Genomic DNA, 22,803 nt, shown 5'->3' with positions numbered 1-22,803 from the left:
TGCCTGTGCCTAATCAGAGTATCTCTGCCAGATCAGAGGTTTTGAAACAGGACTCAGTGAATGCCCAGCTATCTCCACACAGTTCTACAAGGTCTGTATGAGAGGTTCTTAAGAAATATGTTACTTTAGGCAAACAGATAAGACAAGCATGTCCTGGGTAATTTAATCATTTTATCATGAAATGAAGTGCAGTGAAGTACTTCAAAGCTGGCATTTCAATGTCATTGGATACAACTGGATCCATATGTCCACTCATCATTCATCGATTCCATCATATATATAAATAGAAACAGAAATATATATATATATCACATAAATATATGTATTTGTATATACATGCACACACACATAGTCTCCGCTATATGACAGATACTCATTGAAGACTGAGTATACAGGAGTCACAGACAAAATTCTTGTTACTCTTCTATATCCCATAATACATGGGATAGAACAAATCCTTTCCAGAGAACTAAACAGTGTGGTGTGATAATACAGCATGCCTGAGTACTGACTCCAGAGAAGGAGCTCTGAAAACCCTTCTATTAGATGTTATTTAAAGTGAAACCTACATAATGAAAAAAGATAACACCAAGAAATAAAAGAGTTAAGAGAAACCCAAGCCAACGAGTTAGCATGAAGACCATCAACACCAACAGAGAGGAATCAAGAAAGAACGTTGTGGCTAACTTGGTGACAGTGCTCAATATTTAATAAATGAACCGGGACCAGATCATTCTGGGCTCTGTGGTCCAGGACAGAATTTCTGAATTCTCCAAATTGCAATGAAAAGGAATCCACATTTTAAGTTCCCATGTTGCTATTTAACAGATAGTCCTGACTCTTAAGTGGATGCTGGATTATGGAGAAGTTAAAAAAGATTTAGTTAGGGAGCTTGCAGGAATCCATTCAAGAAAGAAGTATAGCTTATACTATGATGCCAATAGACATGGAAAGAAGTAGATGCATTCATTTGGTGAATGTGGAAGATGAGAAGACAAAACAGTAGAGGAAGAGCAAGGAGTCCCTGGTAATTCTCAGATCACATGGATAAATAAGGTCCTATTTTCTTTTTTAAAGTTTATTTATGTATTTAGAGAGACAGAGACAGAGAAAGAATCCCAAGTAGGTTCTGCACTGTCAGCATGAAGCCTGACTCAGGGCTCAAACCCAGAAACTGAGAGATCGTGACCTGAGCTGAAATCAAGAGTCAGACGCTTAACTGAGCCATGCAGGTGCCCCAGACGATGTCCTATTTTCTGACTCAGAGTTAAGCAGTTTGGTGGAAGAAGGGGTACTGAGGATAAAGAGCTCATGTTTGGACAGTTAAATTTTGAAATGCTTATTGGCCATCTAAGTGGAAAATTCGAGTTGGCAAGGAAAAAAGGGTCTGAAGTTTCAGGGAGAAGATTCAGGGCAAATCAATGACAGAAGAAACATGATAATGCTGTGGATGTTTCAGAATTGTTGAAAGGACAGATTCTCTTAGAAAAGTAAATGATCCACTTTATGATCTTAGTGTTAATGTCCAATATGAAGTGAAGGGTACAGTGTCATCCTTTCAAATAGCTTACTCAGAGTAAAACATAAAAATCCCCAAATCGAAAAGACCACACTAGAATAATTTCTTGTTCAATTTTATAACTTGCACATCTTTGCGTTTATAATCTAAATGTTATAAAATACAATAAACATTTTTTTCTTCAAGATAATTCCAGTCAATACTTTTTAAAATAATGCATTTTGACATTTTAGGACCCATTTATACAGACTCACTTTAATTGTCAAATCACACTTCCAAATTTATTAGTATAACTGGAAACTTCTGTACCATAACTTATTTACATATCCCCCTCTTGTTGAAATATATCTTTATTTTCCAAATTTGGCTATTTTGACAGGATGTGGTAGATGTTTCGACATTTAAATAAATGACCACCTTTGGGTAAAAGGCTACCAGAAAGACTGACCTCCTTTTATTAAATACTTTTTGTTCTATGATTGTTTTATATCAAAATATCATTCATCTCCCCACTCTCCTCCCCTTTCTACAAAAAAATGGACTTAATAACCTTTGCCAGCTACTTCACAGTTAAACTGTTTTTTTGCAACTTATAAATGGATTGGACTTATAGTGAAATTATTTAAATAAACTCTTTGTACTTTTTTCTTTTTCAATATAAAATATGGTTTCAGTTATTAGCTCTTAAATAAAAATGTTTGAAATGTGATTTACTTTTAAGAGTTGAATGCTTTGAACAAGTCACAATGTAGTATGTTCTTGCTCATAGAATACAGGGAAAAATGAAAGACTTTTTTGCTACTATTTTTAAAGTGTGATTTTAAAAAATCAAATGTACAGATGAGTCTGGGAAAACAAATATTTTAAGATGAAAAATAAGGACATTATTTATGGATTTTCTCTGATGATGCTAAAGATAATTTAATGATAGTTTCCAGCATGAAAAAATCCCTTTTATTAAATTACATGTTTCTTTGAATATTAAGCCACGGTTTTCTAATCTGTTTTTGCCAATCACCTGCCAGCCTCACTCAGCATGTCTTCTTGGCAGTAGGTTGTTCTGTGAGCTGGTGGAGGATGTCGCCCTCTGCCCTTACCATTGCCCTGTCGCTCCGTCTCCATAGAGAATCCAAAATGACTTTTATATGCATTACATCTCCTTATTCTTCTGCTTTAAATTTTCCAGTTTTTTATTTTCATTTTATTTAACATAAAATCCAACTCTTTCACAAGACCTATAAGGTCTTACACATGTTGTCACTGCTTTCTTCCCAATCCCATCTTCCACCAGGCTTCTCCTATTTATGCTAAAGCTCTGGGTACACTGGCCTTCTTTCTGTTCATTGAAAATAAATAGACCAGCTTATGCCTTGAACTTGCTTTCCCTTCTGCTGAAAACACTTGACTTCTTATTATTTAAGTTTCCATTTAACTGCCCTCTCTTCAGAGACATGGTCTCTGACCACCATATCCAAAGTAAACCCATTAACTTCCATTGCTTTTAAAATCCCATCTTTCTTTATTCCCAGTTTTGCTTCATACTCATCACTACCTAAAATTATTTTGTTTAAAATTTTATATTTCTACTTGAAATAATTATTTATTGGCTTGTGCATTGTCAAAACATACTTTTATGTAACTGGCGCCCAAAACAATGCATGTCACACAGAGAGAGTCAGGAAATATTGATTGTTGACAGATAGCTTCAGGGCCATTAAAAATTTTTAAACCTAGTAAATGTAGTAAAATTAGCTTCCATCACCTTTATCTCACAAAGCTAATAAATTCACACATGACACTCTTTTTCAAAACTGCCATTAAATTACTTATTTATTGCTATGTTGACTTATTGCTATGAGGTAGATGACATTTTCTGATCACCTAGTTATTAAGAAAATTGTGGAATAATTATAGGAAAGGAGAAGAGTACTAGCATGTATCTAAAAATCTATTATATTCTGGAATTTTGAGAAGTTTATTAGACATAGTTCACTAAGTAGATGTAACTACTCTACAAGCTGCACATAACTCCTCCTGGCCTCCATCCTTTAGGATCCCTTGGGATGGTTTGGCATGTGGTCAATGCCTTGAGCCTCTTCCTCCAAAAGGAGGCACAGAGCACTAGAGAACTTGGCTTGGGAATGAAGCATGTCGCTGAGGTAAACATTATTTCCTTCTACAGATGAAGAAATCAAGGTTCAGAGGAACCAATAACTCCTCTAAGTTTCAAGAATGTGATTATGAGAATTCAACTCTCTTCACACACTCTTTCCTCTCTGTGTTCCCTGTGTCAGGTCTTGCTATCTCCTGAAACACCTTCTTGGGTTTTTTTCTGGAATGTTCTACGGACAAATCCAAACCAACATGGCTAAAAATGAATTCATCTTCAGTATTCCTCTTCATATTTTCTGTGTTAGAAAATGGAATTTATTTACCTAGTGAATTATTCTTCATCTAAATGTGCAACAGCTGTTGAATTCTATGCATCCTTATTCTTAAATATCCCTGGTTTTGGAACAATTTTGCTTGGGTGCAGCCTTCATCCCCTTTATCCCTCTCATAATTTCATCTTTATTTCCAGGTTCCAACACAGAATCAGAACTGTTTCATCACTCCAAATTCTCATGACCAAAAAATGACCAAAAATGATCTTGCTAAGGGAAATGTTAATGTTCATGTTTCCTCCTTAAAATACTACTAAGGCTTTCCAGCTATCTCTAGAGTAAATTCCAAATGCCTTGGCTTAATTTTTTTTTAAGTTTATTTATTTATTTTGACAGGGGCAAAGACAGCCCAAGTGGGGAGGGGCAGAGCAAGAGGGAGAGAGAGAATCCCAAGCAGACAACACTGTTGGCATGGAGCTGGACACAGGGCTCAAACCCACAAAACCGTGAGATTATGACCTGAGCCTAAACCAAGAGTTGCATACCCAACTGACTGAACCACCCAGGTGCCCCACTGGCTTAATTTTTTTAAAAAAGTCCTTCATATTTAGGGACCTATCTTCTGCTTTAGTACCACACCACCACCTTTGCCTCCAGGCATGTTGCATCACTTGAGGTTCCTAATACATTTAATACCATTCCAAGTCTCCATTTTTTACACTTGTTGCCAAGTGTGAAAAATATCCCATCTTCCCAACCAAGTTCTACTCCTCTTTCAGTTCCCAACTCAAATGTCTCATCTTCTGGGAATGTGCCCCTAGACCTTTATATTTGATTAGAGATCTCTTTTCTGTTCCTCTTCACTTTTGGACACCTATTTCTCAGCATTTACATACTGCACTAAAATAAAATACTTGACTAAACTACAAACTCTTGGGTGCAGTGAGTGGTTCTCTTTCAGCTGAGTATCCCAGGATCCCAAGTACTTAAGACAATGGCTAGTATAGGGGCTCTTAACACATGTTGTTTGAAGACATAAAAAAAAAATGTCAATGAAAAAAATGTACTTTTCCCTGATTCACAATTTAGCCTGGTATCAGCCTTAGTAGGTATCTAGGAAAAGTAAAGCCCTTGAGGAGACAATCATTCTATTTCTGCTAAATTCAGCTATTTTTGCACTTACTTCCAGATCTAAAGTCAATCGGTCTATCTACGGCTTCATGTTAGTTCCTGCCACGTTCTTCCTCAGAAATGAATGTTCCTAAGCTTCATTTCTGCATCATCACAGAACCTCAGGAAAGTCTGAAGGCATAATGAGGTTACCTAGTCCAACTTCAAAGAAGCCCAAATCATCTGTTTTGATAGGTGTAGTATTAAATGATAATTTATTACCCATCTGTAATTCTGCTGTGACAAATTTTATGGAAGCAATGAAATTTTAGTAATCCAAGGCAGCTCCACTATGATCTCTGCTACTGAATATGTTTTCTTGGCGATAAGAAACCCAGGGAGAAGAGATTAAGACTATTATTTCAATGAAATTGAGGGGGAGGGGTGCTCAGATTTATATGATAATAAATTGAAAGTAAAAAAAAAGAGTATATAAAATTGGTTGTTATAAAACAGAACTACAGTGAAAGATTTGCTAATGGTTTTATGATTGAGATTTTATATTGAGGGCTTTCTTTTCAGTTAGAGATTGTTATAATCAAAGGAAATAAAAGTGTTGCTATTCATGCAGGAGGAGAAAAAGCAAACAACACATTCATATAATTGAACTAATTGAAAGTTCTTAGGAAAGGGTAAGGGGAGCAAAGTTTGTAATCTCTTAATGTGTTTCTTTCTTCAGTTCAAGACCCAGAGAGATAAATATGATAATTTTAGCCAATTACATAAACATATCCTAAACTTTCTTCACCTTTACTATTCTTCTTTGTTATTCTTCACTCACCAAATTTTCCTTCTCTTTAAATCCCATATGAAAACCATTAACTGGCATTATTAACATAATTTAGCAATATCTTTTATTATAGTGAATACTGAGTTAGAAGTAAAGATTATCCACAGCACATTAAAAAAGGGCATGATGAGATGAGTTCCATAATTAAAGGGCTTCAAAAAAACAGTAAAAATATTTTCATTTTGATTGTAAAATACTAGCTCAATTCCATAGCCTTATATGCCCTAGAACTTATACTTGAATAAGGTGGAAAATAGGAGTAATTTTGAAAGTCAGTATTAAAAAAATCCAATTACCTAATTTTCTAATAATCTTCCAATTTTATTCCCATTGTTAAAGCTCAAACTCACATCACCTTTTATCTATGCAACTGCAATGTAGTATCTCACATCCAGTGCAAAAATATATATCATGTTAAAAATGTCTTTTGCCATAGCAATATTTTCTCATTTAGTTATCTCATTAGCTCAATGATTGATACTGAATAGCAACTTTGGGAAGACCCAAAGAAAAGTGAGCTTGCAAATGCATACTTTAGTCCTGATTCTGGGATGTTTTCCCCCTCAAATCACATCTGATCATTTTACTTTATTGCGGGTTTTAGACAACTTCTTCCATATGGAGAAATCTTAGGTGGATTTGGTGCTTCTTATATCTCGAAAACAAAGTTATCACTTTCATTCATTCCTTTCTTTCATATAGTCCAGCATCAATACATGACTTTGTTATCAAAATAATATAAATCCTAAATAGTCCTCTGATTAAAGGAGAAATGAATGATTACTAATTAGCCATCTTACGATGAAATGTAAAAAGGTAGAGGATTGTATAGCAGAGGTGAGGGGGGATTTACTCAGGATACATTTTACTAAGGGCCCTACATCTTTTGCTGGGTCACCAATGTCACTTACCTCAATTATGTGTCTGTTTTAAGCCTCATCGATATTGCAATTTTTGTTTAACAGATACTAAAAATACCTTTGACTTTATTATGGGAGAGATTTCTTTGCTGTCCCTACTGAGCTACATTCCAAAAGGAAAAACAGGAATCAGTTACGAAATAGTATAGAAGACATAGCAATATTGTTCATATTTCTCTTTTGTCTCTTCACTTATTTATCAAGAAACCAGTGAGAAATGATGACAGATGTTTCTGTGACAATATGCCTTTACACGCCAAACACCTGAACATACACTGGTGACTCAGAAAAAAAACTTTCCAGAAATGTCTGGTCATGCCGAGAGACTATTTAGTCACTCTTGCTTTTCTCATTAAAACTTTCAAGGTGACTGAATATGTGCTCCTAAAATATCACCATTTTAAATCCTGCTTGTTTGGAACATTTCACAGTCAGCCCATTGATACCGTCTTAACGGATACACAGCTGGAACTTTTCCCATATGAGTTTAATGACTTTTTCCTTTAATACTCTACCTCCTTCAGTTCCGCCTTTCTAGACAGCACAACATACTGAGTGTTGATTTATACCAGGATACAGGCTGTTCTTGCCTTTTCTTTGTCCAGATTGTATGAAGGTCACAGTGAACAACAACTTCTCTCATGTACTTGTGCAATATTACAGAAGCCCAGGGCTTCTCTCAGCCTCAGGTTATTATTTGGAGATTTGAATCCTGACTTTCTTAGCTGCTTGATTTATTTTTTGCCTTCCCCTAAATTAAAAATACTACTGGTGCCTATATATTTCACCGGGTGTTTTCATCAAGTTTTCAAGTTTTATTTGCTTTATCACATTGCCTCTCCCATGCTATCAAGAGGAATGTACATTTCAGTGAGTTTCTTATCATAGCAAATAAATACCATCTTTATATTAAACATAGTTTCAGTTCTCCGTCCATCAGTTTCCTGCTGCCCTTCTCTTTAAGAAACTTGGAAGTTCAGGACTGAAAGGGAACTAAAACTCACCAACCTCAGGGCCCATTTAATGGTTGAACATCTGGAGTTCTGCTCAAACATGTCCTATTTTGCAAAACTAAATTCCTCACTGAGCAACATATTCCATTTCCAAAGGCTCTTATTGTTAACAAGGCCCAGGCTTTTATCAAAATTAACACTGTTGCATTCATCCACTGTTTTGTTTTTGTTTTTGTTTTGTACATTTTGAGCGATATAGGACTTTCTCAATTCTTTCCCCAGGACACCTGTTGAAGACGTTTCCTGTACTTCCTTCTTCTACCTGCTCCAAACACTTCCTCACCTTTACCACAAGATCATCAAGCTCTCCTCCCAGTGGTGCAAACTTCTCCTTTTAATTTGCTCTAGGTTGTCAACCTTCCCAGCACACAAAATCAGCAAATGGTGTTGCTACATGAAGAGTAGAAGAGGATCATATCGTTTCTTTCATCCTATGTATTATACCACCTTCAGTGTAAATTAAGCTTAAAATTACTTTTTTTTTTATAACAAAACTATGTTTTTTTATAACATATCATGTTATAATTTCTTGGCAATTATAATCACTACAGTCAAATTGCATAACCTCTGTCTTATAGAATCTAAGTAGGATTTTGTACCCAAACGAGAGCATTACATTTATTTTTATTACTTTTCACTCGTTAGGTTTGACCTGATCTTTCCCAGAGACTCACACCAAAGTATGCAATCAAGGCAGAGTGGGACTCTGGAAAAGACAGCTAACTTAAGTTATGGTACAGATTGAGAGGCCTTATAAAAATAAGCAAGTTGTGAAGAAACTTTTCAGTAGACAATCTGAGAAAGGGAGGAAATGAAAGGAGGAAGAAAATTCTTCCTGAGACTTTAGAGTAGAAAATGGGTGTTCCTTTGCATATAGCAGAAAATAGATCAATATAAGGTGCTACAATTTATTTAACTATGTGTTAATTATTGTATACATCTAACAAAAACTTACATCTTGGCCCTCATAAAAAAGACATATTTATCAGTCATCAGCCCAATTTTCAAACATAAAATCAAAATATTTAGCCACAGAATTTGTTATTTCTATCTATTGAGCAAAAGATATCCCAGGGAAGGCAGGTTACATAACTTATGTGGCATTTAGATAACACTGTCCATATGCAATATAGGTCTTTATGTACACTTAGTAACAATAAAGCAAAATAGCATGACAATTGTGTAAATAAAGGAAAGCAAGTATTCTATTTGTGTTAGAAGTAGGACAAGGTGGGCATGGGTCCAATTATTTTTCTGAAAAAAAAAAAAAAACAGGAATTTTTATTTAAAAGCCATTTCTCGAGCAACATACCACAGAATATACCAGGCATTGTTCTACTCCCCAGGCAAACAGAATAGACAGTCACTTCTCAGAGGAGAGACACAGAAAAATACCACAGAATATACCAGGCATTGTTCCACTCCCCAGGCAAACAGAATAGATAGTGACTTCTCAGAGGAGAGACACAGAAAAATCAGTTAACTGGCATTGAAAGTTAGAGGAAGAAAATAAATCAGGGAATTTGGACCAAGAAAGCCAGGTAGACAGGATGTTCAGTTATTAAACAGGGTCATAAAGCAGGAGAGAGAAGAAATATTTGGGTACTATTTGAAAGATGTGATAGAGCAAATCAAGCAAATATTGGAAGAATAGTATTCCAAGGATAACGAGAAGCCAATACAAAGGCTAGAATGTTCCTGGGCTTTTCCTGGAACTTCAAGAAAGCAATTGTGCATAGAACATGATGAACAAGAAACACAATAAAGAGATGTCAGAAACATGATGATGGTCCCAATCATAGGGCTTTGTAGGTCTTTGAAAGGACTTTGGCTTCCACTTTGAGTGAAGTGAGAAGACACTGAAGGCTTCTGACAGAAGTCATATAATTTAACTTGCATTTTAAAGAAGTTACTCTAGCTTCTCTCTTGAGCTTAGATTACAGGGAGTGGGGGCAACATGAGAATAGAACCAGCAAGAACAATAAGAATGAGATTGCAAAAATCTATATGAGTGTAGTGGCATCCTAAAACAAGGTTAGAGCAATAGAACTTGGGAGGAGTTGATAAAATTCTGAAGCTATGTAGAAAGCAAAACATATATTAATACAAATTACATTGGAACGCTTTTCAGAAAGAGAATAAAATCCATGCAGGTCTTTACTCCCTTAATCTTATTCCAGGTTAAATACAAAGAAATCAATATATGAAATAGTAAGAATTCCAAAAAATATTATAGTCAGATATTCAGCTGTAATTTTCGGACTGATCAAACTAAGAGAAAATAGTTTGTCTCTATTCTTGTCATATGCATTATTTATAATATGCTAAATATGACCCTAGTGTTATAATTGTGTGATGGGTTAAACTAAACCAACCCCCAAATCTCAAGTAACATAAAAAAAAAAGAGAGAGAGAGAGAGTAACTTAACACTTATTAAATTGCATACATGATTCTTACACGTAAAATTTCAGTCTTGTTCTTTCAGGGGAATCGTAAGGCTCAAAAACAAGCCCTGCCTTTTTTTTTTCTTTTCCTCTTGTTTTTGGTGTAATCAAACATGTCTATGGGAAGTAGGGACACACTATTGCTTTTTGCTAACATGCTGACTGACATAAGATTTATAGACTAAAATTAAGAAAAAAGAAAGAAGAGGTAAATTGAAAACAATGAAATCAAGTTCTGTTTTCCTGGTTGTTATAAACATATAGCCTCTGGTCAGCAGACTTCTCCAATGGCTCCCCAATGATCCTGTGCTATTTGGTAACATGCACAATCTTGTGTAATCCCCTCACCTTGAGTGTGAGCTGGCCCTATTGACCTGCTATGATAAATGGAATATGGTAAAAGTGATGGAATGTTACTTCTGTGATTAGGTTACAAAAGCCTGTGACTTCCATTTTGTTAGCATCCTTTCGTGACTTTCTCATCCTCTTGCTACCTGCCGCTATGGTGTTAAGAAGCCATATAGCGGCGCCCATATCAGAAGAACCAAAGTAGGCATCTAGGCAACAGCTCACGAAAAACTGAGTCCTCAGACCAACAGCCATGAAAGAATAACCATGAATCCTCCAATGACTGTTGACGAAGATCTTTCAAAGAAAAGACTTGAGATGACTATATCCTTTTGATATTTCCAGAACCAGAGGACTCAGCTAAAAAGCAAGTGTGAAATAACAATGAGAAAATGAATGTGTATGTTTTCAGATGCTAAGTTTTAAGCTGCTGTCATGCAATGATAGACAACAAACACACACTTATTTTAGTTCATGAACATATTTAGAACTGTCAACACTATAGTGATCAAGCATTTTTAAGTAGATTACCTGTTAATTTAGTGGTCTGCTAATTCCTACTTAATCCCTGGTCTTAGATGTCATTCTTAAGAGATAATGGTCAACTATAAAGCAGCAAAAATAGGCTTTTGAGAATAATAAACCCAAGTACATCAAGTTGAGGTAATGGTTCAGCCCTAATGAGAACATACTCAATAGCTGAAATGTAAGTCACTGCTTTCCATTTTACTTATCACTTGTAACTATGTAATAAGTATGGTAGCATGTATTAGTTTATTATGATTCTGCACTATTAACATGATTCACAATCTCAAGTTTCATTAAAGTCCGAGAAGTATGTTTTACCCCCTTGAATTTGAAGGATGGAAAGAAGTTTTTCTGTTTGGTATTCCTTTTATGTCCCCCCCCCCACCCCTATTTTCAATGTCAATTGTGAAAATTTAATTGGTCATTTGCCTAAATTCGCTCGAAGAGTTATCATTCTAAGAGGCTATAACTTTGTTTATGGCAGCTAAAATATCTTTTCTGTATTATATCTCAAAGTTAGCCAAGGAATATATCATAAGGGAAATTTCATATAAGCACTGAGTAAACATATTAATAACATACCCTATGAGAAGCCTGGCCTATCCCTAATTATACCCAATGGCAGGATTATAACAATGAATTTCTCCTAAGGATTTGCTTTCTATACTCAATGAAATATTCTTGATTTTTATAGAATTCTCTCAACAGGTAAGTTCTTATATTAGTTTAAAATAGAATGCTATTCTCAATGCAACTAGCCAGCACCCATTAACAGTGGAAAATGGGATAACTAACTAACTAGTTACCCATGCTTGTTTTTCAAAGTCTTTCATAAAACATTCATTAAGCTGAGCTCCATTCTTCAACATTAGCCCTCCTAGCTACAATTCTCAAATGTAGAAGTCTTTATGCTACAGATCCTAGATTATTTAGAAAGCTGCTAAGGCCAGTTGTTAGCAATGCGATCTTAGGGGAGTTAACTGATACCTCTGAACTTTAATTTTCTTATCTTTGAAAAGGGGGTCATAAACTATAGCACATATGGTTTAATTTTTTTCATAATCATGCCAGATAAGAAAAATAAGATTTAAACTCAAATTTTAACTTAAAATCATGAAAGTATTAGTGTTACATAGTATGTTACACTATAGTGTAGTAGGAAAGGAGATGTGAATATTTTCTCTCTCTTGAACTTATATGTCCTTCATTTGGAAAAAAAAAAATTAAAAAGGGATGATTATAATCAGTTTTCATTCGAGTCAGTAGTAAAACAATGATTATAAAATGTATATTCTGCTAATGTGTTATTAGAACACAACTTAGAAATAAAACTAGTAACATCAAGGAATCTGTAAGTTCATGGCCCCTACAAATGAAAAGCTAACAGCAAGTGGTCCAAATAAGTTGAAATAAAATAGCATCTTGTGTTCCTTGTATTTGTGCTTTTACATTCAATCTCAAAAGAAATCACTTGAACTAGAAATATTTGCAGTTTTCTCATGGAGCTCACTAAACCCTTAGCCCTGGGTTTGCTCTTGTCATACACCCTAGGGAGAAGTTTTCTCTGCATTTTATTACCCTTTCACTAGAGATAAAAAGACCAGGCAAGCATATTCAAAACACAGTTTTTCTTGAGTGAATAGGGAAGAGAGACCTCTGAGATTCTCATATTCTGCTTTTTAAACCACCAAGAATAGGTATACATGATTAAAGATTGAATTTGCTTAAGAATAGTAGCTAAGCAAAAATGACTTCAGTGTGAATGAATCAAGGGTCAGTTCTGGAACCGTAGGCTCGTTGGAAATATTAAATCTATCATTTGCTGTAGATAGTTCATACAAACCAGGGCCTTCCAGACACCCACTTCGTCTTCTTAGTAATATTATCTAAACAATAGTGTCCTTTATGATCTCAATAAAAAGGCCATAGAAAAGAGACATCTTAGGTAAGATTTTTTGCCTTCAAATATTTAGATTTTATTTTTTATATATGTACAAGAAGCTTATGGTTAGAGCTTCCACAGTCAAGGCATTTCTATCTCCCTCTCTTCTCTGGAATCTATCCAAACTACAAAATGCATGAAGCTCAAATAGGAATTTTCTATCTTCAATGAAAGTATGAAAAACCAACTCATCTTCAAACCCTAATCTATAAATAAGCTGCCAAGAACAGTGATACTGGGACCAACTAGTGTGGCATGATGCCTAGACTCGATCTCTGTGTGTCTGTGTCTGTATCTATATCTGCATTTGCATCTCTTTATGTACATGAGACCAGCTAGCACACATCTAAAATGTCTATGACCCACCCAGTTGGTGATCAATTACTGATTTGAGGTAATAAGCTTAAGGAGCTTCATGGGAACTGTGTGGGCCTTATTCCACACAGCAGTGTCACAGAGGAAGGACAAACAAGGAGCTGACAAATATTCACAAGAACAAGCCTATAAGTGGGAGAGAGTGAAGGGGACAATCTGTCACAACAGCCAATCATGGCCCACTAAAGAGACTTGTAAAAATACAAGACCATCCAAAATAACAGTTTGTGACAGAATGACTCAGTTTGGCCTAAGCTTACTTCCTCTGTACCCCAAATATTCAGAGCACTGAGTGGATGATGGTGTATACATGTGCTCAGCATAGATAAGATACCGCATAGATACCTCAGCATAGGTAAGAAAGTGTTCTGAGAAATTTTTCTGTCCTATCTTATTTTTCAGCAAAGAGCTGATGCTGACAGAACAGACCTCATTTAAAAATGAATCAAAATCATGGCACGCCTTGGTGGCTCAGTCAGTTAAGTGGCCAACTTTGGCTCAGGTCATGTTCTGCATAGTTCACAAGTTTGAGCCCTGCCTCTGGCTCTGTGCTGACAGCTTCAGATTCTGCTTGATTCTGAGCCTGCTTCAGATTCTGTGTCTCCTTCTCTCTCTCTGCCCCTCCCCTGCTTGTAATCTGTTTCTCTCTCTCTCTCTCTCCCCCTCTCTCTCTCTCTCTCAAAAATAGGTTTCAAAAAAATTTTAATGAATGAAAATCAGAAGGCATCCACAACCAAACTGGATAAAGATAGCGTAATATAAAATGCACCAAGTAATACAACAAATGGAGAGCAAACAAAAGTAGCTATTAGAATCAGTAACAAAATTTTAAAAATCATTCCATGTAAATACATTCAAAGAAGGTTTTTTTTTTTAGTTTAATTATTTATTTTGGAAAGAGAGAGAAAGCATAAGTGGGAGAGGGGCAGAGAGAGGGAGAGAGGGAAAGAATCCCAAGCAGGTTCTGTGCTATCAGCACAGAGCCCAGTGTGGGGCCTGAACTCACAAACTGTGAGATCATGACCTGAGCCAAAGTTGGATGCTTAACCATTTGAGCCTCCCAGGTGCTCCTATCAAAGAAATTTTTTAAACCACTGCCCGAGACTAAATATCAAAGAGAAAATAAACTAAAAATTAATATGACCAAAGGAGATAAAAAGTGAGCTAAGGCAAGGAAACAGAAAAGAATAAAAAAAAAATAAACATGGAAGTAAATACCACCTTATAGCTGCAAGAATTATAGCAGACATAGCTAAAAACATAAGCTTAGAAAAAAGCATAGAAAAAAAGATATGAGAAGAGTGAGCCAGGTAAAAATGGATTCACACTACTGATAAGATCAGGGAACTTTCACATCTCTTGGCCTTGCATAAGACCCCTGGGACACCCCGGGTTCTGAAAGTGTTTCAAGAATAGCTGAGTATGAAATTAAGAACAATATTGCAAGTTAGACGTTCTAAGTGAAAGGTTGATATAGTGTGGTTAAAGTATGCTAGATACAAAAACTAAATTATATAAAGTTCTTAATTTCCTATAGCTGATGTGATCTTCTCATGTGTTTCCAAGCTGTTGGGCAATGGAGAACCTTCAACCTTTACCAATTTATTTTCTCACTATTTCTTCTGATAGATGAAGATTTTTTGTTCCCTGTTTTAAACAGTCCTTTTCAGTTAAATGCTAACCCTTTCTTTCACTTTGCTCTTCCTTGAGACAAACACAATGTTCATTCATCTCCAGATGTGTGTAGCTATACGACAGACCTTTCCATACCTTCATGGAGGTGGAACAGAGAGCCTCGCATTCACATGCGAATTGCTTTGCTGCTGAGTCTTGGTTGTTCTCTTCAGTGACAGTAGTTCTGTCTTTTTGGTTAAATTATGCCCTAAAGAAGTGATATCACACACAACTGGTCAAAGTTGTGGCCAATGCCAATTTTAGCCTTAGGAGAGAGAAGCCTCTGCCTTTGGGTCCTACAATTGTATAATTCCACTCTAGCCTTATTCTAACTGTGCCTTTCTCCTGGAGTGAGGGCTCCTCTGAGTCAACGGAGAATGACAACCTGGAGTTCATGTGCTCATCTTCTATACACAGACCAAACACACAGGATTGAGATGTTTCCTGTCCAAATGGGTCTTGAGCCCATTTCCAAGCTGGGCATGGGCCTGTTCACCTGGTCTTTCCTTCTTTTTTTTTTTTTTTTTTTTTTATCTTTATTTATTTTTGAGAGAGTGAGGAGTGAGAGACAGAGTGAGAGCAGGGGAGGAACAGAGAGAGAGAGAGCAGAATCCGAAGCGGGCTGCAGGCCCTGAGCTGTCAGCACTGAGCCCGATGCGGGGCTCGAACCCACGAACTGTGAGATCATGACCTGAGCCAAAGTTGGACACTTAACCAACTGAGCCACCCAGGCGCCCCTCCTGGTCCATCCTTCTAAAAGCAGCATACGCCACTTGTCTATGAACCTGAGACATACAGACTTTAAAGTGACTCCATGATCAATGTCTCCTGATGTTCTCAATCTGTGTAATTCTCAGTAGTCTCCCCTTGTGTGTAAACAGAACCTGTGAGTACTTCTAACAATCAGATTATGATAGGAGACCCTGAGTGGCTCAGTCCATTGAACGTCTAACTTCAGCTCAGGTCCTGATCTCATGGTTTGTGAGTTCAAGCCCCATGTCGGGCTTGCTGCCGCCAGAGAAGCATAGAGCCTGCCTCAGATCCTCTGTTTCCCTTTCTCTCTTCTCCTCCCATTTGGGCTCACTCTCTCTCTCTCAAAAATAAGTAAACATTTGAAAAAAAATGACAAAATTAATGGGATGTCACTCCAGTGATTAGATGTTATATGGCAAAAGCAATGGTATGTTATATTGTACATGTATATATGTAATACATGATTATGTTATAGAAGACTTGGACTTGGTGACTCATTATAAAGTTTTACTCTCCTCTTGCCTTTGAAGCAGCAAACCATGAATCCTACCCCTTTAAGGAATGAATTATATGAGAGTATTACTAGGCTGACACCTTAACTGCTACCTTGCAAGATCTATACAGAACAGCCAGTTAAGCTGCACCTTGACTCCTCATCCAAAGAATCTATAAGATGATGAGTGTTTTGAGCTACTAAGTTTGTGCTGCATAGAAAACTAATACAGTACCCTAAGGTCTAAGGGGTGGCCCTAAGGATGACTTTAAGGGAGGGTAGTTAGGAAGACTGAATGTAGTTTGGGTATGTGGACTGGGTGCCCTCAAGCATTATAGGAGGCCTGTGCAGAATGTGAAGGAGGCAGGAAGATGAGCAGGAGAGAATAGGGAGGCAGGCAGACTGGGCTGACTTCTACACTCCTTTGGTCTGATACAAAACTCCAAGGAGTGTTAGAACTATAAATCTAAACATGACCTTCTTGGTTGTGATGAAAGTAGCACAATAAGACACATTTCATCTAATGACATGTTAACATCAGGTATAGCTTTTAAATATGGAGACTACGATATGTGGATCTCCATTTGTATTTGTGCCCTGGGCCTGCCATTCCTGCTAACTCAGCCCTATTTTAGCAATGGAAGTCTTAGGCCCCTGAGGTTGCAGTATCTTTAGGTCCCAGGAGAGTAACCTGTACAGATGCCTTTGGCCAAAATCATTCCAAAGAGCATGGAGACCCAGCCAATTCCCTTGCCCATACATAGCTTGATACTTTAGGTTTTCTCACCAACAAAGTTAACCTGGTTTTTCCCCATGGTATTTTGGTTTGGAAAAGGGAGGTTAGCACATATGTGACACTCCTTCATTCCATTCCTTTTACACATTGTCTCTGTGCAGAAGAGCCAGGCTTTCCATTCTCTCTACATGATGTCATGAGCTATCCAAGCCTATAGTAAAGTAGTATGTCCTTGTTTGATAAGATTGATTTTTGAATGGTATATCAGTTATGGATACTGTTTTTCCATGATCAAAAGTCACCTGTGCAACAAAGTTGAAAAATGATCTTTGTTGTAGCCCCAGGATTGGAAAGTCCCTCCTATCAACCTTATAGCTAAACTTGAAAGGTATAAGGCTAGAAGAGTACATGAAAGAGTAGGAAACCTGGCTTAATACCACCTGAATGAAACAATATAACCAAAATATTTCCCTGTAACTGTAATAGAAAACCTTTTTTAAAATGTAAGTCTGTATACTGAGGGTAGTATTGCTAGATGCAATCATTATAACTCACAATCTTAGCTAGCATTCCACCAAAATGTTACGATTTTGAAAGTGAACAGATAAATCACTTTCGGGAATACCACATTAGATTGCCATGGAAGCAAAGACATCCTGGGGTTGTGTGCACAATAGTAACAATAAAACATGTCTAGCTCTTGCCAAAAGAAATATATATATATATATATATATATATATATATATATATATATATATATCAGAGTGAGACTAAGTGGTCTAAATGGTAACAAAAGAAACATCTAGCAACACCATGAGATTTAAGTGAAGGTGGGAAGTGAAGATGGGAGGAATGTCCAAAACTATTGTGGATTGTTCTCCTTTTCCACTTTTGTGAATAGTGTTAGGCAAGACAGTAAGAGAGGAAAAAGAAAGAGGCTGAGACACAGGTGAGTGGAAGGGCGTCATTTGTAACTGCAGCTGAGAAGTTTGGTTTTGAACATAAACTGTGTTTATTTCAAAGATCAGAGAAATCTAGATATGTCTAAGAGCCTGATGAGTTAACGCTTATTTGTATATAGAGCTTGTTTGTGGGAGGGTCTATACACTCCCCTGGACAAAACTCCTAAGAGGGAAGAGAATCAAGCACAGAGGCTGTGCCCAACCACAATATTTAAGATATGTAGGACTCTCTGTATTTGCTAATTACAAAAAGAAACCCCAAGTGCTGTTGCCAAGTGATTGACTAATTCTGGAGGGAGTTTGGGTGGTTGGCAAAGACAGACTATGAGAACCAAAAGAAGAATCAATGTCTTCTCAGTTCCGCAGAGAAAACTGTGCACATAGCTTTGCTATTCCAAGAGGTCCAGAGAACCAGCCATACTCCAGAAGAAGAGCAATGCCTCAGAGTTGTGCTGGGGAGCAACCGAGATTCTTACCAGGAAGGCAGGGTAGGGAAGTGGAGTGACCTAATTGTGAGCAATGGAGGAAATGTCTGAATGCCTTACCCAACTTCTCTGGGAGCACATTTAAAGATTTCAGGCTTTAGGTTGACAGAAGCTGAGAAGACTTGTTTGTGCAACTGACAAACCACACACGGATCCCGAAAGATGTGTAGAAGAGATGTAAAAGGAACCAAAAGCACTGGAAGTCAGGCTGATGCAAAACCCCACACAATAAGGTTCATGAATCTTAATGCATCCCTATCTGTACACCCCAGATTAATGTGTCCTAGGAGCATGGGCTAGCAAATCCTACAGATCTTCCATTTGTTAGAATTTTATATATAGCACAACACGATGTGCGTAAAGAGATTGCATATGTATATGTTTGTCTATGCATAAAATTTCTCTGGAAAAAGATACAAGTAGCTGATAACACTGGCTGCCTCTGGGGAAACTGGGAGGTGACTTAGAAAGGGGAAGTTGACTTATTTTTAACTTTTTACATGAGTAGGACTTTTGAACATTTTTACCATGCATATATTTCTTATTCATAAACCCCATACAATCTAATTAAAAATAGAACAAAACAAGTTTTAGTGTTTTTAAAACCCATTTTTCCAGCTGGTAAACACTTGACATATAATGTCAATAAATGAGAGCAGCCAATTCTTAGATTTTTAAGTAGTAAAAATGTGAGTATGTGGGTAAATCTATTGTTTCAGAATAGACAACAATGTGATTATAAAGATTCCAAAAGTCTTGTGGGCCAAAATCAATTTTTTTCCATTAGCCTTCAAGAATCATGATAAAAAAAAATGATTTGACCTGATTATGAGATAACTTCTTAATGCTTTTATTTTCTTCTACCTGCCAGGGAACTCATATGGACAATGTTAAATTATAGATCCTGGCAGTTATTTCCCATTCTACCAATTCTTCTCTGTATCTATCTTTATGTTTGTACAGATATTTTACATAGTAGTTTTTATTAACAACCTCAAATATGTTTTGACAGTAGGGTCTGCTTACATTTAAATAATCAAAACCAACAAAATAAAAACAAATATTCAAAACCAAGTAGTATAATGAATTGGACAACCAATGCTGAGATGATATATTAAAAAACTCTCAGGTAAAATTATATGTGTTAAACTTTCAGGAGTGCAACATGGCAATGCATATCAATTCTTTTTTTTTAATTTTTTTTAACGTTTATTCATTTTTGAGAGACAGAGAGAGACAGAGCATGAGCGGGGAAGGGGCAGAGAGAGGGAGACACAGAATCCAAAGCAGGCTCCAGGCTCCAAACTGTCAGCACAGAGCTCAACACGGGGCTTGAACCCACGAACCGCGAGATCATGACCTGAGCCGAAGTTGGATGTTCAACCGACTAAGGCACCCAGGCACCCTGTATCAATTCTTTTTTTATTTATTTGATTATTATTTATATTTGGGAGAGAGAGAGAGAGAGAGAGAGAGTGTGTGTGTGTGCAAGTGAGGGAAAGGCAGAGCAAGGGGGTAACCAAAGGATCCTAAGTGGGTTCTGTGCTGACACCAGGGCTGGAACTCATGAACCGTGAGATCGTGACCTGAGCCAAAGTTGGATACTCAATAGACTGAGCCACACAGGCACCACTCAATTCTTTTGTTAAAAAAGTGTATACTAGTCTGGAATCTAACTTCAGTCACTAGAGAAAACTTGCTGTGAAAGGGATTATTGATCAGTCTTTCTGGGCAGGATAAACAACGGGTATATCTAGAGCACATATTCATAGCTGGCTTACCTTAGAAGCTTGCTTACCCAGGAAGTTATAAATTAGCCTTCAAGCATTCTTGAAAGACACAGAACCAGGCTCAATATTCCTGCATCATGAGAATAGGAAGCTCATACTGGGGCTGTGCAAGATCCAAACTACCTGGTCTTATGTGATCTTATGTGGTTCTCAACTGAGGGAACTTCTGCTCCCCCTTTGCCTCATTTGGTAAATTTATATACATTCTTGGCTATGACAACTGAGGAAGAGGGTAATATTACAATTTATTGGGTAGAGGTAAGAATTGCTACTGAACAAAGTACAATTCACAGGACAAATTCCCACAACAAAGGATGATCTGTTCCAAAACCTCAGCAGTACCAGCTAGAGAAATTCTGGTCTAAAGCTATTGTTCTCTTGGGTTTTGCTGCCTCTCTTGAGGCAGTGCCAGGCAATTGGGCACACCTTCTGCTCTGTGCCCCACTTTATAGTAAAAAGAAAGTGGTGGGTCAAGAATAGAAAGGATTCTTTTATTTTTCATGCCCTTGGCCACAATGCCGCTATATGTTCAGGGATATTTTCACACTCTGAGGAGAAGGTATTGAAATGAGAGGAACAAAATTCTTTTCTACATTTCATCCTTCCAGATTCCTCCTCTAAGACAAGAAGTGCATAGTAAATCATTTGTTTGAATAGGGGTAGGAATAAAGCAAAATACAGGGAGATTAAAAAAAAAAAGATCAATCGAGTTAACAAAATATTACATTATCTCCTCCCATGTTAGAGAGATACTAAAAGCATTTAGTGAGAGAAGGTAAAGAGCATCTGATTTCATCTGGCATATGAAGAGGCTAAACATGTAAAAAAAATAGAATAAATCTAGGACAAAGGTATTAGTCTGAAGGCAGGTTTAGGTGATCATGAAGTCATTGGAGGTTGGAAAACCCAAAATCTAGATACTTAAACCCATGGACTTTTTGCAAACCAAAATTTTGCTTTAGGTGTAATCTTATTCAAATGATTTTTTTTTAATTAGGGGAGGGATAATATTGAGTGTAATTTTTACCCCTGCTCTGTACTTTCCTAGAGATAAATATGGAAATATGTGAGGAATAAGAAGTAGATATATCGGCTTGGCCAATTCCTATATTTGTTAAAGTATTCTTTAAATAATTACACATTAGAAATATACATTATCTATTTTCAAAGATCAGGTAAAAATAGATATATAACAGAACATGAACAGATGTTGCAATTCTGAAATATTAGTAGTATGCATTCACCAAGTTTTGTGTATTCCATCTCCTTTAAAATTTAGCCTAATTAAAAATGATAGAAAATATTTAAAAGCACTTTCACATTTGCTTTTTCATATATTATATATCATATTACAGGTAATGATAATCTTTTAGTTCTACTTGTTGGAAAATGAAATTCATTAATGTGACAAATGATAGATTCTTGAAGAGTAGCAAAATATGCCACCCCAAAATATGCCTCTTTGGCATAAGGATTACTTTGAGTTGATTATTTTGAGAAACAGCAGACACATAAGAAGCTCTAAAAATGGAGAAGTTACCCTTAAGTAAAGGAAATCTGCATTTGTAAAGTTATCTACCTCTCTGTACCAGATAGAGGAGAACTCTAAGTCACAAGAAACTCTTATTAACTTAAATTTGCATAACAAATCTTACTCTTGCTATTCCCGGTGACCTTCATAATTAGGCTCTTCTTCTCCTCTACACATACACATTTTTTTTTCTTTTGTATTTAACTGAAGATGGTATTTAGGTTGGTAACTTAGACCACAAAACCCAAAGGGTTAATCATTTTTCCCTGGGTATGTCTCATGTATATATGAGGTATATATGTTAATAATTTTTTTTTTGTTTTTCTTTTGTTAATCTTCTACAGGAATCTAAGCTAAGAAGTCAGAAAAGCAGAGGGAAATTTTTTACCCTCTCCCACAGTCCAAAAACCAGCAAGGAAACAATATACTAGAGAGTTGATTGATTTTAACATTTTCTTCTTCTAAGGAAGATTTTTTGGAGTAAGAAACTATATTCTACATATTGGTACAAACAGAAATGGTCATTAATGTAAAAAAAAAAACAAAGGAAAGAAGGGTTATGGTATTTTTAAATATCTTATTGTAACTTCCTTTATCTCAATTATACAGATACTAGGTTTGCAAAAATGTGCCAATCCTTTGGACCTGGAACCACTGGCTTCCCAGAACCATGACTATTTCAACTATATATTCAAGTTCTTCCTTCTACGTCCTAATCCCCTCTTCCTCAAACAAAAACGAAAACAAAGACAAAACAAAACAAACAAACACAAACAAAAAATGGGGCGTGGTGATGAAGCTTGCTTGCTTTCTTTTAAGAGAGGACTTTTGGGGCACTAGAGTGTCTCAGTCTGATAAGTGTCTGACTCTTGATTTCGGTTCAGGTCATGATCTCGTGACTTGTGAGACTGAGGCCCATGTTGGGCTCTGTGCTGACAGTGCAGA

This window comes from Lynx canadensis, chromosome C2, assembly GCF_007474595.2.
Source record: "Lynx canadensis isolate LIC74 chromosome C2, mLynCan4.pri.v2, whole genome shotgun sequence".
NCBI lineage: Eukaryota > Metazoa > Chordata > Mammalia > Carnivora > Felidae > Lynx > Lynx canadensis.
This window is presented reverse-complemented; position numbering follows the sequence as displayed.